Genomic DNA, 16,680 nt, shown 5'->3' with positions numbered 1-16,680 from the left:
CCAAAAAACCCAACCAACCAAGACACCATCACCAAAGCTCAACTTGAAACCCTGGCCAGAATAGTGAAAAAAAACCAGTTACAATTCTTCTTATGACTAATCATTGGAAACTGTGTCACTTCTGCATTTCCTGACTTCTCAATTTGACAACTCATCATATTTTAAAACAGACATATAATCCCTCATCTGCTGCACTACAATTCTAGAAAGGCAATCTAATAACTTAAATATGACTAGACAACCTGATAACTCATAGTTAGCATCAACAGAAAATTGATGCCATGGAACAACAAAGAGAATTTCTAAAGGCTGTACCTTGATAGGTTTATTAAAATCTCCACCACAGAAAGTTTGCAAGGGAACAACTGAACTTCCTCCAGCATGGATTTAAGTTGTTCTTGATGACCTTAAAAATATGACAGCATAATGTCACATGAGGAATACAGCATGCAACTCACAAGGAATGATGACATGAGGGCTCTTCATGGCAAGTTAAGAATAGCTTCAATCAGTTCAATCTGGGCATGTATCAATGGCCAAGCAACAGCTCTGCAAGAAATAAAAGCCTGATGCTCTCAGTGAAGTTACATTTTACAGCCAAGCTCAACACCAATGAGAAGGAAGAGAGACCCTCTTCTCATTTGCTGTCCGTGGTCAGACTCCTTACTCAGGTAGTTCCATCCAGTCACCAGGCAGCAAATAAACAATTTGCTGCAGCCATAGTGAGCAGAATACCTTTTTATACGATACTTTCTCTACAAAACTGGTGCAAAGCGTGACCAGGAATGGAAGTCTCTCTCACTTTGAGTAAGAATAAGCTGTCTGATCAACTCAAGGAAAACACTTTGTGGAAATTCTACCTCTGTTCTGTACACAAGCTGTCATGCTCCAGCATTGCTCTGCTTGTTAAACTCCAGAAATTGATCTGATTTACCTAAGAAATCCTGCACACAAAAACCCAGAAGTAATCAGCCTCCTCTATATTTTACCAAAATGAGTAAAGAATTAACTAAATAGTAGACAATACTTCAAAAAAGAATGAAGTCAAACAAACTGTGCATTAATTTTCTTTCCTTTTTTATTTTCCTTTTAAAAACTGCTGCACTCTGTAAGTCATCAGCATTTATAAGCTCCAATTCCAAGATCTCCTCCTCAAACCACTTTTGTCCCTACAAATCGCATCATTTTGCTAACTGAGAGTTAGGTGACTAAATCCCTGTATTGGTCTTAAAATAACATTGAGCAGAACACCTAAATTTCCACCTTTTCTTCTTTAACAAAATTACTGAAATATCAGTTCGCTTGAGACAATTATATAAGTGATTGGTATTCACATACAGAATATTCAAAACCAAAATAATACCTTAAAACCTAAACCTGGCAGTTGAGTTTCTAGTTTGACATTGTGGACTTCAACATGCAATTGTATCTCCAACTTACTCCACTGTAAATAACACAAAATACAGCAAGCCTTTGCTCACAAATGGATTACTGGCTTAGCTTAACGTCTGCAAACACAGAGATTCCTGACCAAAAGGCACAAAATGTAATTACTAGAGAAGTATGCAAGATATTATTTTTAAAATCAATACCTTTTTTTCCAAGTTTTGGGCTTCAATTTCCAGGTACACAACCCTGGTATCCTTAATCTTCTCTGCTGAAATCCCTGCCATGGAAATTTAGGGGGGGAAAAAGTGTAAACAAGAAATCACAGAGTTTTGCTTATATTTTGTCCATAAAAGAAACTGTAATTTCTTTTAAATATCTCTCTCCTGTATATATGTAGCGTTTGAAGATATACTGACAAGAAACCAGAAAAGAAAGCCACTTTATCCCAGACAACACATTGAGAGAGTTTTTTCAAACAAAAACCTTATCTACTGTAATAGTGCCCTTTCCTGCTGGCTTTTCCTGCTTCAGTTCCAGCAGTTGGGCGAACACTGAGCTGGACACAACCTAAGGTTAGAAGACAGATAATAAAAAAATAATAATAAAAATATCATGTTAGACAAAGAGGAAAGAATCACTCTTGAAGTGCCTCCTAAGTTAAGCAATTAATTACAAAATACATGTATTTCTAACCTTTGCTTTGATCGACATCATGATTTTTCTAACCACATTCAATGGTAACACAAACAAACATGTTTAACAGTGTTTTCAAATTTGAATATGTTTCAGCCTTTGACAAAGCATATTTTCACTTCATTTTTCATAGTAAAGCCAACTTTCGCTGCTATTTTGTACATCATTTAACACGTCTACACGTACCTGATCCAGTGCACACTCAATCCCTCCCAGGTAGTCATCATCATTTAAATCAAAGGACTTGTTATCAATATCATACACACTGAATTTTAGCTTCTGTACTTTCTCAAAGTAGTAGTCCACAACCAGTTTCTTGCAGAATTCAGCGTCTTGGCAGTTCTTGACCTTTTCCATGTGATCTAGCTGCAAAACAACACAGGAGCAAAGCTGTTGACAATGAGTAACAAGCCCATATTCTCCTACACAGCTTTTTACCTGCACCAGGTGGACACAGGCACCAGCAAGGCTACACACACTGCACCATGCCTCATGCTCAGTGACAAACTGGGCTGACCAATGGCTCACCGAGAAAGGAAATGGCATTGAAAAACGCTATTGTATGGGAAAATTCTGGAAACTAGGGGGAAAAGACTGCTGAAACAATGTATTCTGGAGCTTGTGCTCTACAGCAAGTCACATCGTTACAGGCAAATGAGCCTCCTGATGCAACTCTGAGCAAACAAGTCAGCAATTAAAGAAAACACTGAAGGTTTGAGTGTGGGCAATGTGACTGCTCACCAATCGTAAATCTGAATTAAGTATGTCACACACCTGCCAGGAAAACCTACGGGATGGAAAAGGGGAGACTCAGCGTTTCTACAGCCACCGGCAGCGCGCGGGCCGCTCTTACCTCAGCCCAGCGGCCATCGCCCCGCGTCCTGCGGCAGGACGCAGAGGGAGTCCGACCTGGAGCTCAGGTCCCGTCGAGGAGGCTCCTCCAGGCCACGGACAGCTCCACCCGGGACACGCACGCGGCCATCTGCGGGCAGAGCACAGCGTCAGACGGCCCGGCCCGGACCCCGCGTGCCCCCGACGCGGCGGATCGAGGCACGCGCGGGCGGGGCGGGGCCGCGGCTACCGGCGCTCCGCGGCCCCTCCCGCCTCGGGCCGGGCGGTGCGCAGGAGCGCGGGACCTCCGCGCAGCCGGGCACCAACTGCGGCCCGCCTCGCCCCTCCCTCTTGAATTCACCTATTTCTACCGGCCTCTCCCCGCTGCTCCCGCTCCCCCCGCAGGAGCCCTTCCCTTTGCCTCGGTGCGTGCTGCTGCCTCAGGTTTCTACAAAGGGCCGGGCCTGTTGTCCCCTCCCCGGGACCGCCGCTCACAGCCCAGCACAGGGACCGGGACCTCCGTCCCGCCAGCGCCGCAGCCACCGCTCCGCGCCGAAGAGTCGCCCCACGCGGTGAAAGCACTGCCAAAGCTCCCCCTGCTCACCCACGGGAGCCACAGAGCCCCCGTGCCTTGCCGTGCTGGCTTCCAAAACACCGCAACATCATCCCGCAAACAGGGGATAACTAAATTTTTTTAGACATTAAACTGCAGACGTTTCTGTTTGAGGAACAGCTATAATTCTCAAAACTGAATTAGAAAATAAGCCTTCAAGCACCAAAACATTTCAGAGACTGGACAGTTTGAGGACTAGACCTTTAAATGAGATTATTTCATAGAGAAGCTTCTTCTTCTAAGTCTCAAAAATAAGGAAATACTTGCTTTGGCTTTTTAGTACCCAAGTAACCCATGGCTTCCTCATACTTGCAAGGTGAATATATTTAACTCAAAGAGATGAGCTTTTATTGTACAACATTTAATCCCTTGGACATCCCAGTCAGCAATCTACCCTGGTCAAATATTAACGAAGTCACTTAACATGCCAGTGCATGGTGCTCCAGTGATAGTGACAGGACAAAACCAGCACTCAGTAAAATTTAGCAAAGCTTTAGGCAAAGACAATCATAGTGCAGCATTAAACTAAGGTCATCATCATCACTTGGTTTAACACCAGAATATTTCTTAAAAATTGTTTGAAGTGGTCTGGTGGTCAGCTGTTAAAACTAGTGGCAGAAGCCATCCATTTTCTACTCAGTTGCCTTCAACCACAAGATTCACAAAGAAACCACTGACTTTAATAAATACATTTCTTGTAAAATTGCAAGTCACAGTTATCAAGTTTTTTCTTTACTGACACATATTGTCCTACCAGACCAGCATTCATCTCCCAGACTCACATAGGTGCAAACAGACAACAGCAAAACTTTGTCTGACACCCACTATTTGACAACAAGATTAGGACATCCAGTCTGGGCTCTTTGCCAACATTTTGCCTCTGTTTTTCTCTACTGCAACAGAGAGTTCTGTACTAGCCAAGAGATACCTTTCCTCCCAGTAGAGCTCAAAGCAGGAGTTAAGTTGACCTCAAAGAAACAGCTCCCCATAAGCTTTAGCATCCCAGTCAGCAGTGGCTTCTTTCTGGGAGGAAACCGCTACTGCAGATCTTAAGCTGCATACAGAACAAGCCCACATATATTTATTCCATGTTACAAAGACACCAAAAAGGAAGAGTTTGAGATAGCAACTGTTAAACACAATGAAGCCAGGAGCTGAAGGGACGCAAGTCCTCAAACCCAATCACCTCTTAACTGGTACCCGAATCTCTTCTCCAGATCAGCAACAATGAAATTATGAAAATACTCCACTGTTTCAAAGATTTGACTTCCAGTGCCCTAACACCCAGAAGGCTATCTCATCTGATTGTTTTACATTTAGTAATGGCATAGGATTTCCCTTGAAATACATCCCAGATGTTCTGCTGAACCACTGGGGACATACACAAACTACAAGGGATCCTTTCCCACTATATCCTCTTGCTCCATCAGGAGATCACAGGACGCTCACTGGTGCACATAATCACCAAGACACAGCAAAGCAGGCCAGCTGTTTGGAGTAGCTGAGCAGGAATTGTCCTAACTGGCTGTACACCTTTCCTCACCAGCTCGGGAGATAACAGGTTTAACAACTACAGACTGAATCCTTAAGAAAAGAGGGAGAGCTCCTTAACAGATTCAGATTTTTTTAAAAAATTAACCTGAAGACACCGGTTTGAACCTCAGCCAGCAATTATTTATAGATTACTGCCTATGGATGTCCTCAAAGAGCCCACACAACCTTCTTTTCACCTCATGGCTACCCAAACACACTGTAAGGTGTTCTACAGTATCAGTCCATTCCATGAATAGCAGCAGAAGAAAATCCTGGTCATAGACATCCCAGCAGCAAGAGCAACGAGTAGTTGGTCTGCTAAAACACAGTATCTATTTCAGCCAAGCCTGAAGACCCGCTTAGTCTGCAAGTAAGCAACTTTGCTCAGTTACCCTGCTCATGCAGTTAACTGAGCAGCACAAATTTCTGGAAATCTGCCTGCATTTGAAAAGCTTAGAAAGATTAAAAGCTTAACATATTTTCATCCCCAGACACATATATATAAAAACAAAAAAACAAAAACAAAAACAAACAAACAAAAAAAAACTGAATGGGAAGAAAAAATAGTGAAGTTCCTCACCAATTAGAAAATCTACCTCCAACTTGATTTTTTTTAACAGGATTTCATTATGATAATATTGACTTAATTTTTTTCTTTTCCTCCATAAAGTAAGATTCTAGACTTTACTTTCATTTCTCATAGTAAACTATAGTGATTGCATCTCTCTTTCTATAAAAAAGTGAATAGTTTGTGTGAAATTTATCTGCTGACTTTCATCTCCACTTCTTTCCACAAAGTCCCAGTTATTTTCCTATAAGAGAAGTAACAATTCCAAAAGTCTTCAAATATGCCACACCTAACACAACCCCCCACTCTGTTCCTCTTTAAGCTGGAGCCTATGATGCTTTCTCCACTTCCACACAACGCTGCAACGCCATCTTGGCACTTCATTACTCCAAGCTGCCAGGCTGGCACATGCCAGCTCACTGCCAGGGACAGGCACTATGGCACCCCTCCGTGCTGACACTGTCGGAGCAGCAACACTTCACCACTTACCAGTGCTGTGCAATGACACATGAGCAGAGAACAATCTTCTAGTGATTACTAAGCTCTAACAGTGTACAAAGGCTCTGATCTCAGGCTAAACATACAGTTTGCTGCAATTATACTGAAAGGACTTGGGGTTTTATTATTTTTATTAACAGCCGTCCTTTTTTTCCTCAGCATGCATTCAAGAACATCAACTGTATTCAGCTTGCAGACTGGAATCAACATTTCAAAACCACATTTTATGTTGTTTCACTGAATTTTCATAGAGCATACTTATTGTATTCATTCATACACAAAAAAGAAACTTAGTTTTTAGACTTACAACAGTATTTATAATGACAAAATATTATTTACATTTGTTGCAACACAAATTTTTCCAACAGTTTCAGAAATTATAAAATGCACTGTTTTCCTGTTGTTCCCCTCACAACCACCTTTGATAATTAATACTGATGTCTACTACTTGAATCTTCTGGTTTACGGAAGACAGTAGGTATTTCCGAAGGAAAACTAGCAGCTAGAGCAAACTACTTTCCACAAAGTTATCACATTTAATTTACAAAGAATTTATTATACATTGATCCTGATCAGCTTGCAACAGCAACAGTTTAACAACCTCCAACTGCCATCAGTTCATTGAAGTACAGCATGGTCTGGAAGTATAAAAACTAATCTAGCCACAGGAATTCAGATTACCAGGTGAAAATTAACTCCAAAAGCAGTAATAAATTCAAACATTCTTTAAAATATAGAAAACTGACCTACTGGGTACATCCCATCATAGTAGTTTCTAACGAAAAGGCACCATAAACAAGCCACCAGGGAAGTGCTGTTGCTTGAAAGAGCTTGTAAAATACAGCTGAGGCTGTGCTATACCCTCATGATCGATGATTACAGGGACAATAGCCACAAACATCTGATCCACTGCTCCCACCACCTGGGGATCTTACTGGTGAGAGACATCACCCATGAAGTTTCATCTTGAGTCAAATTCTGTACACTCCTTCAAGGGAAGAGTTTCCAACATACAGCTTCAGATCCATCAGGTACCTCTATTTTTTGCTCTTATTTAGAATTGCACATGATATAACACCAAATTTTGAAGAAAAAAAATATATCACCCATCTTATCCCTACCAACACTACAGCAAAATACTATCCATAGAAATCTGCAAGATCCCAAGCACATATTTCAGGGAAGTCTTTCACTACCCAACCAGATGTCATTCCCACTTGTTTAAGTAAAACACAGAATGCCTCCGTACTAGGTACACTTTAAGAAGTGCTCAGACAACCAAACTGAGGTCCAGTTTAAAAAGTCAAAATTATTTTTACTATGCATACCAGCTTTTACCTGTAAAGATGATCATAAACTCCAATAGCTGTATAATACATACGAAAAGATAAATCTCAACTTTTCAATAGAATTTTTCTACACAGAAATGAAGTACAGAAGTAATGAATACGGTCCTAATCAAACCAAGATGAAAAATAAAAAGTTGCTTTCTAGGAAAATTACCGCTACACACTCAGAAGAATAAGCAACTACCCGCTACTTTCTGGAGTTTCATATAGGCATTTCAGAACTTCCAATTTTTTCACATTCCTGCAGAAAAAGCAACCTCTTTCCACACAAAAAAGAACACCTCCAACATAAAGAAAATCAACACATTTACAAGTCTCTATAGCATTAAATTTATTATTCCTCTAGTGATTGAGCTTAACCAAAGCTTAAAGCAAGTCAATTGTAAGAGAAGAAAGCACTGTACACTTATGGTTGAAGAAAACTCCAAACCAAGTGTGATTGAAGGCTTTAACTGTCCCAGTTTAGAACTTTGGAGAGTCTTGCATTTCCCCAAAATGCCACATATGGGTGCCTGAAGCATAAATAAACTTCTCTTTACTTACCCCTGAGTGCCACCATTTAGCCAACTAAGGATCAAGTGCTGGACACTCTAAGGTGAGAATTATTGAATTACATTGTTTTATATACTTCCATCCCTCAATAAGCCTTAAGGCCAGAAGCTACTCTTCAGGCTGGGAGGATGAGCTGGAGACAGCAAGCACTGGGCAAGAGGGGCACTGTGATCACCCCAGCACAGCAAGTCACAGTAGCCACAGTCACCCAGAGGACAAGAAAAAACTCTAATAACTTCATGGCATCAAACACCATCAGCAGTATTTTTAGCAGTGCCAGGAGGTGGTATCTTCTTGAGAGAAAACGGTAGTACTATCACTGAATACAAGTCTCGTGGATCAGCCTGGTTTCGCTCCTCTGCATAAAATGAAATACAAGCAAGGATTCAGCCCAAGAAAATCCACAGGATTTTTGTATTTAAACACACTAATAAATTCACATTAAATACTGTACAAAATACCCAACCAGCTCTATTGCAGTGTACACCAAACTTTACACATTAATTTAGCACCTTGTTTAACTCAAACTTGAAGTTTTAATGCATATGGTCCAGGACAACTGATTTCCAAAAAATTTACTTTGTACTGGATTGGCCATAACTCCTGCCTTACATTCTGCTTACAAACCCAGCACAACTGTCAGCAATCATACCTGCAAGATGTCCCTACTGCAATTTTCATCATCCTAGCCTTTTGCTATCCAACAACTCAAGAAATTAACCCAACACATGTAACACAGCATCTCCATTAATTAATCTTGCACTTATGAAAAACCCTCTCCCCCTTGTCTATTGCTTAGTTTAATCCCACATCTTCCAGTTATCAGCCAACTTTTTTCAAAACTCCTTCTCTCTTTTTCTGCTGTGATCCCAAAATATGCAGACCAGCAGAAGCAATGCTTTGTCTTATTATTAGTTCAATTTTGAGGGGGCAGCTTGTTACATTTTGGGTTTTGATATTACAAAATTGATCCTAGTGCTGAGGTCAGGATCACTTGCTGAATGCTATCGGAATAAAAGCTATCATTTGATCCTTCTTTCCTGAACACCATAAGGCTCTAAAAGAAATCATATAGCTAGTTTTGTAAAGATGCACTAAAATGCATCTTTATTTTAAACTGACAGTAAGGCAATCTAATGAGAAGGACCACAGTGCACAAATTATTCGTCAATACAGGCCTTTTCCAGCACTTCAGCTCTTCCATGGGCCACAGAACCTCATTCCATAGCTTGAGATGTTCTGCAGAAAATATAAATGGCTGCAATTTTTCTATAATTTCATTATTTGTGGTTGTTTGCAACGGGGATGCAAATGCGTTAAGATCACTATTGCTACAGGCAGGGAATAAATCATACTCTCCACACTGTGTTCCAAGCTGTCACCATAGATACAAGGGGTTAATTAACTGCTGTTACAAATTTGACATATAACCTGAAACAAAAGGCATCTCTTGTTATAAAAGAATGGTGAATACCATGAAGAACAACTTTCTAAACAAACCACTGTCAACTTGATTCAGTCCTGGTAAAGAGTGCCCATGGTACAGCCAGCCTTAATTCCAGGGATGAGAGCTCCCAGAGAGGACCGACACAACTGCTGCAGGGTCAAGTGGAGGCTGTGCTGATGCTGAAACTCTGAGCCATGACCAAGGGTAAGACCCCCAGCCCAGCCCCTGAGCTCAGAACTGGACTGCAGGCTTCATCAAACACTTTACTGACCACTGCAGACCTGTGGGCCCACTGAACACGCAGGAAGGTACAGCCTGGCTCTATCCACTGAGCTGTCTCCACAGGAACATTGAAGCTCCAGTATCACCCTGAAAATGGGGGGGTTGGGGGGGCAGTGTGTCCAAAGTCAGCCAACGGGTACAAGCTCTGACAACCTAACCTCCACGAAGCTCCCAGAAACTGACTGAGGAGGCAAAGCTCCCATTTATAACAAAAATAACAAGCTTAGAACACTGGGGGGAAAAAAAAAATAAAACTTGAAACCAAGCCAAACAATCACAATTGGCATGGCAATTTACAGGAAAAAATGCAAACAGGAACTTCACTCAGTTCATTTTTACTGCAGCTTCCCCCCTACCCAAGAGACAAGTCCCAGCTCTGGGGAAAAAGTACCTTCTACAAATTCACCTTTCCACCTGTACAACGTTCACTGTTAACTTGTACACCACCAATATGCCCCTTAATCACGATCAATAAAGTCAAAGAAATGATCATGCATGCCTTCACTATAGATATATTCTCCACTTTTTTGAGAAATAAAGAACTGATAGGCCAAAACTGAAACTATTTAAAATATTCGTTTGGAACATATTAAATTACAAAAGGTTTCAAATTAGCACCTGGACTTAAGCAAAACCTATTACTAAACCAAATTCTTCACACAAAGAAAACATTTCAAAGTTCTTCATAGGATTTAACAGCAGAATAGCAAAACCATTTCCTTGAAAAAGTAACTTGACACAGGCTATAACTTTGGAGTCAGTCACTGGACTTAAGCTACAATAGTAACTGCAGCCCTAAAAGTGTTCACTGATTCCTCCCACCAAGTAAGATATTTTTTCCATTCCTTTCATATTTATTCACCTGCTTTTTCCTTCTCCTCACCATGATTCTCAAGTATTTATTACTGAAACCTGAAGAACAACTAAATTGAAAAACAGACTTAACATCTCCACCACACAGACCTTTGTAACAACCCCAAACACATATTTTACATTGCCAATCATCTTTGCCTTTCTCCAGTAAGGTCTTGTTCTTTCCCTTAAACTCTAGCTATTTATACTTCAGGCCTAAACATTCTGTCCCATTCCCCAGGTAAATCCAGTTGTCTATCACTCAGTCTTCCATTTTTCCATCCAAACTCCTTACGCTGAGATCAATGACTTCACCATATTCCTCTTCTTTGGTTCTTCAACTACACTGCAGCTTCACCAGCAAGTACCTCCACACACCAATTCTTACTTACATGCACCCATGATTTTTGAAGTGATTCCTCAGCACTAATTCTGCTTTCCCCTTCACAACCTCTACCCTTCCCAAACTCTGGAAATCTAAACTATAGCACCATTGTCCTGTAGTTATACTACACTGATATAATTTTAACTACATCTCCAAAACTAGGCCTGGTGACTTCAAGGCAGAAATTCAGTAAGTCCATCTATCTGGACTAGTTCATACTGTGTGAACATCATGAGTTCAAAGTAAGACTTTAAATACAAATATGCCAGCAATACATTTTACTGATCTTTGCTATTGTATCAAATTCACATAAGAATTTTGGTGGCTACATTGTACCAACAGCCATTTAATAAATGACAAGCTTGTCATGCCAGCTTCTTTTCACTGCACTTGTTGAATAATCACCAGAAAATACTGAAATACTACAGGAATTCTTTATGCTATTCCCAGTCACCCTGAAGTTATTATGGCACAGTGACAACTCTTGCCTAAAGAATTAGGAAGGACATAAAGCAGAACCTTTCATTTTCTCACACTTTAAAAACATTACCCCTTCACATTATATGTCAGGCTTTCCTCTTTATAGACTTTAGTACTGAATCTAGCTCACTAAATATGATCCAGAAAAAATCCCAAACCTTAGTATCAATTCTGCAGTACTCCTGGAAAATTGATGTCTTTGACTTATTCATTGCAAGTTCAGCCTAATTGCCAAAACTCTTTCAGTTCTGCTTTTGAGTATATGCTCCCTTTTAAGAGAGAGATTCACACTCATTCTACTTTTCTGTCACTAATGATTACCACCTACAACATGAACATCTTAACTTCTCCATCCTAATCTGTTACAAAATAATGATATTTCAAAACAAACAAACAAACATACAAAAAAATGAAATACCACCATCACAAAAGCCTGACATTAAGGAAGTAGGATAAAGGGAAGGATACAGCAAGAGATTTTAAAAGTTGTTTTTTCTCTTGCCCATTCAGACTAGCAATAGAACAATTTAAAGGCCACAAACACAAAACAGACCTCATGTTCCCTTTCTGTTCCAGATCCAGCTTCTCTTGCCAGTGTGCCTTCACAAAAGCACAAACCCATTACAACTGTGGGTTCAAGCCACTCCATTTGTGCCAGAGACAAGTGGGCCAAATGAATCTTCCTGCATTAAGGGAGAAGAGACTACACAAATGCAGGCAGTCACCTATTTCCTCAATGCTCTTCCATGTCTGCAATCCACAGTATATGCACTGTAATAGTTTCTAATCTATACCCTGAAGAAATCTGTTGTCATCAGGTTTGAATTTGTTACAAAGGTGTTCCACACCTTTGAGAAAGCACATCTCTGCAAGCCAAGCACCTGAAAACTCCCACAACTCCCACCAGGGAACTTCTTTCTTTCCTCAAAATGAAAGGAAAAGTTTCAATAAACTTGTAAGAAACATGACTGAACTGAAGCAGACCAAATTCTCCAAGCAACCTCTCTGATGAAAAATCTAGAGAAAATTTAACAGCTACAAAATAATGAAATTATATTCCCTCTAAGCAGAGAGACTCTGAGTTACCACCATTAGGTGGAACCTGCAAACTTGGGTTACAAACTGCAGAGCACTACTTGTCTCAACCAGGCAGCAGTCAGGACAAACATCAGACTGAATTCAGCACCAGAGTCATTTGTCCATCACAGATTCAGAGCTTTTATGTGAACCTAATGCAGGAGCAGGGGGATTTGAAAAGCACAAAAATATTAAAACAGTATCTGTGAGCTGCCCAAAGAAATTCAAAAAGCAGGTTCTTCCTACCTAAATTACTTCTTCAAATCTAAACAAGACAGAGAAGAAGGTTTTTCTACATCACCACACCATGGCTGGCACAGAACACAGTTACAGAGATTCCTCTCACCTTTCATAATAACAAAATTAAGTGATCCTGTAGTTATATATTCATTCCAGTCACTGCACTGAAATAGCTGGTATTTCATACAGATACATTACCTGCAGATTCATTAGGATTCATAGTACATTCACTTATTTAGTTTAAAACTAAACATTTTAGGTTTCAGAAAATTTACTGTCGCTTCTGTTTGAAGCTGTTTTTACAGACCTAGCTAATGACAAAATTTGATACAAAAAGTAACACAAGCTATCATGCAGAAAAAAGACTACAAAGTCTTCTGTTCCTGGAGTCATGAAAGTAGCCAAATACTGCCTACTCATTCAAAAAAGTAGCATGATGCAGTGCTTGCGCTGCAAGGAAGAAGCGCTATTTGGGTTATTAGCTTAACAAAACTACAGCGTCAGTTACCCAAAGTTAGAGCTAAGTGTTTGGATGACAAAAAAAGGCCTTCAAAAATTCAGGGCATTTTGTGCAGTAGGTCACGGTGTTGTGCATGTGATTTTCCACATATACCCGAAAGACTTTTTGAAGAGATGCATCCAGAATAAATACACGCTGACTTAAGTGATAACAACTACCAGTTGTCTTAAAAAAAACTTTATAAAGACTTACCATCAAAAATATTTTGATTTACAATCTAAGAAAACGTAAGACTCTGCAAAGTTTAACAGCAACTCATTTAGATCAATTACCTATCTCATCCATTCTATCATAACAGCTGAATTTACATTTCAAATCAGTTTAACAATGTAAGTATTTAGTCACTGATTTATTGTGCTCCTTTTCACACAAACTCAGTGCTGAAGTTTCTGAACCCGTGTCCATTCTTCATTAGATCAGTGCAACACTTGTTGTTTTCACTATAGCTAAAGCATGACGGTTTGGCCTCAACCTTTCAATTAACCCGCCTACTGCCTCATCTCTGATGATAAAGTTGAAGTCCCCTTAAAGTGAGGCTGAAAACATTCTGCCACTTGCATACTGGTTACTGAGAGACAAATTAGCTATACCACCACCACTCTGGACACATACCTCCCAAGAGCACTCAAGTCAGTATTTGAAGAGATCTCTAAGAGCTGTTAAAAACACTGTCATGTATTCATGTAAGACTGGACATGCAACACAGAAAACTGGCTCTGCAGCCATGGAGTCTAGTGGGGGAACTCTAGACAGATGAATTTGTGGTATTTAATAACTTTGCCTCCCCTCCTTAAGGAACAGGATTTCCCATACATTCAGTCAGTGAACTGCCAGTGTCTAATGTTACTTTTAATGAGCCTCTTCACTTTCATAGCTGGCTGCACTAGTGTTGCTCAAACACACATGGTTTATAAATTCTACCCTTGTATTAGAAACATTTGCCCAATAATGAAAAAGTATTGGCAACCATCATTTGCACTTCAGAGCTCAGCTTCCTGATCAAACAAGCAAGGACTTTCCACAACCCATATCAATCCTCCCCTCAAAACAAGTAGCAGTGCTTTGGCTATACTGCTGAAAACAAAGAAGTTTCATAAAAAGCTCATTGAGAAGCACATTCTGCCAAATGCCACCACAGCAAGGTCACTAAACAAATGGGTGCTACACAGAGGCTTCAAATTTTAATGAGAGAGATCCTGTGAATTTCATCATAAAACGCACTCAACCAAAATTATCTAGAAGGAATTCTTGAAGTAGTCTAGGTTCCGATTATATCACTGTTTTCCTCCCCAAATTTGCTTAAGTGACTAGAAAGCATTTCTAAGCTTTCCACTGTCACATAGAGCAGTGCTACATCCACATATTCACATTCAATGGAAAAGAGTCGACATTAAACTATTTGTTCCAAACTCTGAAATTGCTAGCTGGAAGTTCCACCTTCCTTTAGATGGTCAGAAATCAGAGTCATACAATCCAATCAATTCCTTGTTTAACCATACTGTAACTACAACATGAAAAGCTGTAAGTGTCACCAGTCTTCCTGAAGTAGTGACCAGCCCAAAAGGCCACACTATGCCAGAGACGGTTTTAGGCAGGATTAATTCCTATTTTCCCTGTGAAAGCCTTACAAGTCCTTACTTTTTGGTTTTAAACTTTACAGGGAAATTAAATTAGCACTCCTGTGTACTGTGCAACATAAGGGCAACCTCCACTCCAGGCCCCAAGTTTTTCCTGACTATGATCAACCAGGTCTAATTCACTGCTGATTCATAGCAAAAGAACTCAAAAGTTGAGGAAAATGGTGAAACTGATGTGAGAATAGCAAAAACAGAGTTTCAAACTGATTTTGTGGAACTCATGGTGAAAGAAAACACATTCCCTGTTTCTGAAAGCTTACCTAAGGTATTTGGGAAGCAACTAGGTAAGACCATTTGAATTTCAGGCCGTAGACACGAGAACACACAAGAAAGATAGCCACAAAGGAGTAAGCTTTGCCTCTGCAGAAGCAGTAAAGGAACTCATCTGGCTAATTCTCTCCGAAGCTGCCATGCTGTGAATACACAAAGAAACCCAGAATGATAACAAAGGAATCTGCACAGAAGTGAACACCAGTAAGGGAAAGGAGTCACAGCCAAACCATCTGACACCCATGTTCAGGTTGGAGCTACCAAAAAAGAACTGGGCTGCTTTTAGGGCTGTTTTTGTTCCTTTTGGTGTTTATAGCCAGGAGTGAAAAGCATCCAGGTCAGGGAGGTGGGAAACACTCCTCACACAAACAACACCCAAACATTCCACTCAGTAACAAAGCTCCAAAAAAATTACTAATGTCATCTGTATAGAAAACTAGCCGCAGTTAGACCTACCTGATCATGACATATGGAAAGAGAGGTGGATTTCAGTATACAGCCACAAATCAGTGTGCGTACTACCAACCAACAGGTTTTCATTCCATGGAAAATCCAGACTGTAGAAAAAACAAATCTTTGAACTGCAATCACATTCTCACTGCAAAAAAACAGATAGGAAGAGAACACTTTGAAGTTACTCTTCCTGCAGAAGCATTAAACAGCCTCCCTTCCTCTCCTCCTTCTGTACACAAACTCTAGCTCAGTATTCCCAAAGCCATTAAAAAAAATACAGCCACAGAGCAGCAAGCAGCATCAGCAAACCTGGAAAAGAGCAAAGACAACCAAATGTATTTGGCAACTGCCTCCAGGCCAAAGCAGTTTATGAAAAACCTTACAGCAACAGAATTTACCATCTCATTTTCTTTTCAAAGACATGCACATCTAAAGCAGCAAACCGACATAAAACTAATTTGTCTATTTCCCTGAACTCCAACTAAATGTTTCCTAATATGTCCAGTTTCAAAACTGTTTCTTTCCAATCAATTAGCAAATATAGCAACTAGTTGTTTTCTTCCACTAGAGTCCATACTGAACAGGAATTGCAATCCTTTGTTTCAGGGTCTAATCCATGTATCTGAATAATGAACCTAAACCAACTGCTCTCAAACAGTGATTTATTGGCCAACCAGAGGTTTTAAATGGTCCATAATACATAGTAGCTTCAGTTTTGCACATCAGAAGACCAACACAGTTCAGTGCTGCTGAACAACCCGCTGAGGGTCAACGGCACTTGCTACAAGCAGCAACTTAGGAACCACCACAGCAGAAGACTAAGGAGAAACAAAATAAAGAAACCAGAATCATTATTTACATTTAATGCACCACTGGTGTGCCTAGAAACTAGAAACATACTCTTTTTATAGAGTCTACAGTCTTCAGCACTCCAAAATACTCTCAGCAAAACAAGCTGTTGATTTCACTGAGTATAGGCAATGACGTTAGGGACAAGCATGAGCAATGTGG

At 40.2% G+C, this 16,680-nt stretch overlaps 1 protein-coding gene across 5 annotated transcripts in view; it reads right to left on the bottom strand.

Moving 5' to 3' along the window:
• Nucleotides 1-1,607: 1,607 nt before the first annotated feature.
• The window catches only part of RBM12 (RNA binding motif protein 12), a 28,640-nt gene continuing 13,567 nt past the window's right edge, over nt 1,608-16,680 (bottom strand). For 4 of the 5 annotated variants that reach the window (XR_009419270.1, XR_009419268.1, XR_009419269.1 and 1 more), the window contains 3 exons: nt 2,936-3,064; nt 2,269-2,448; nt 1,608-1,666 (listed from right to left, as the gene is read on the bottom strand). The gene's annotated coding sequence lies outside the window, so the exon portion shown is untranslated. Of the gene's footprint in view, nt 1,667-2,268; nt 2,449-2,935; nt 3,065-15,672; nt 15,754-16,680 lie in introns of those variants that run through there. The other variant, XR_009419272.1, reaches the window with a different exon arrangement.

The sequence above is a fragment of the Ammospiza nelsoni genome, chromosome 12, assembly GCF_027579445.1.
Source record: "Ammospiza nelsoni isolate bAmmNel1 chromosome 12, bAmmNel1.pri, whole genome shotgun sequence".
In the NCBI taxonomy this organism is placed as follows: domain Eukaryota; kingdom Metazoa; phylum Chordata; class Aves; order Passeriformes; family Passerellidae; genus Ammospiza; species Ammospiza nelsoni.
This window is presented reverse-complemented; position numbering and strand designations above follow the sequence as displayed.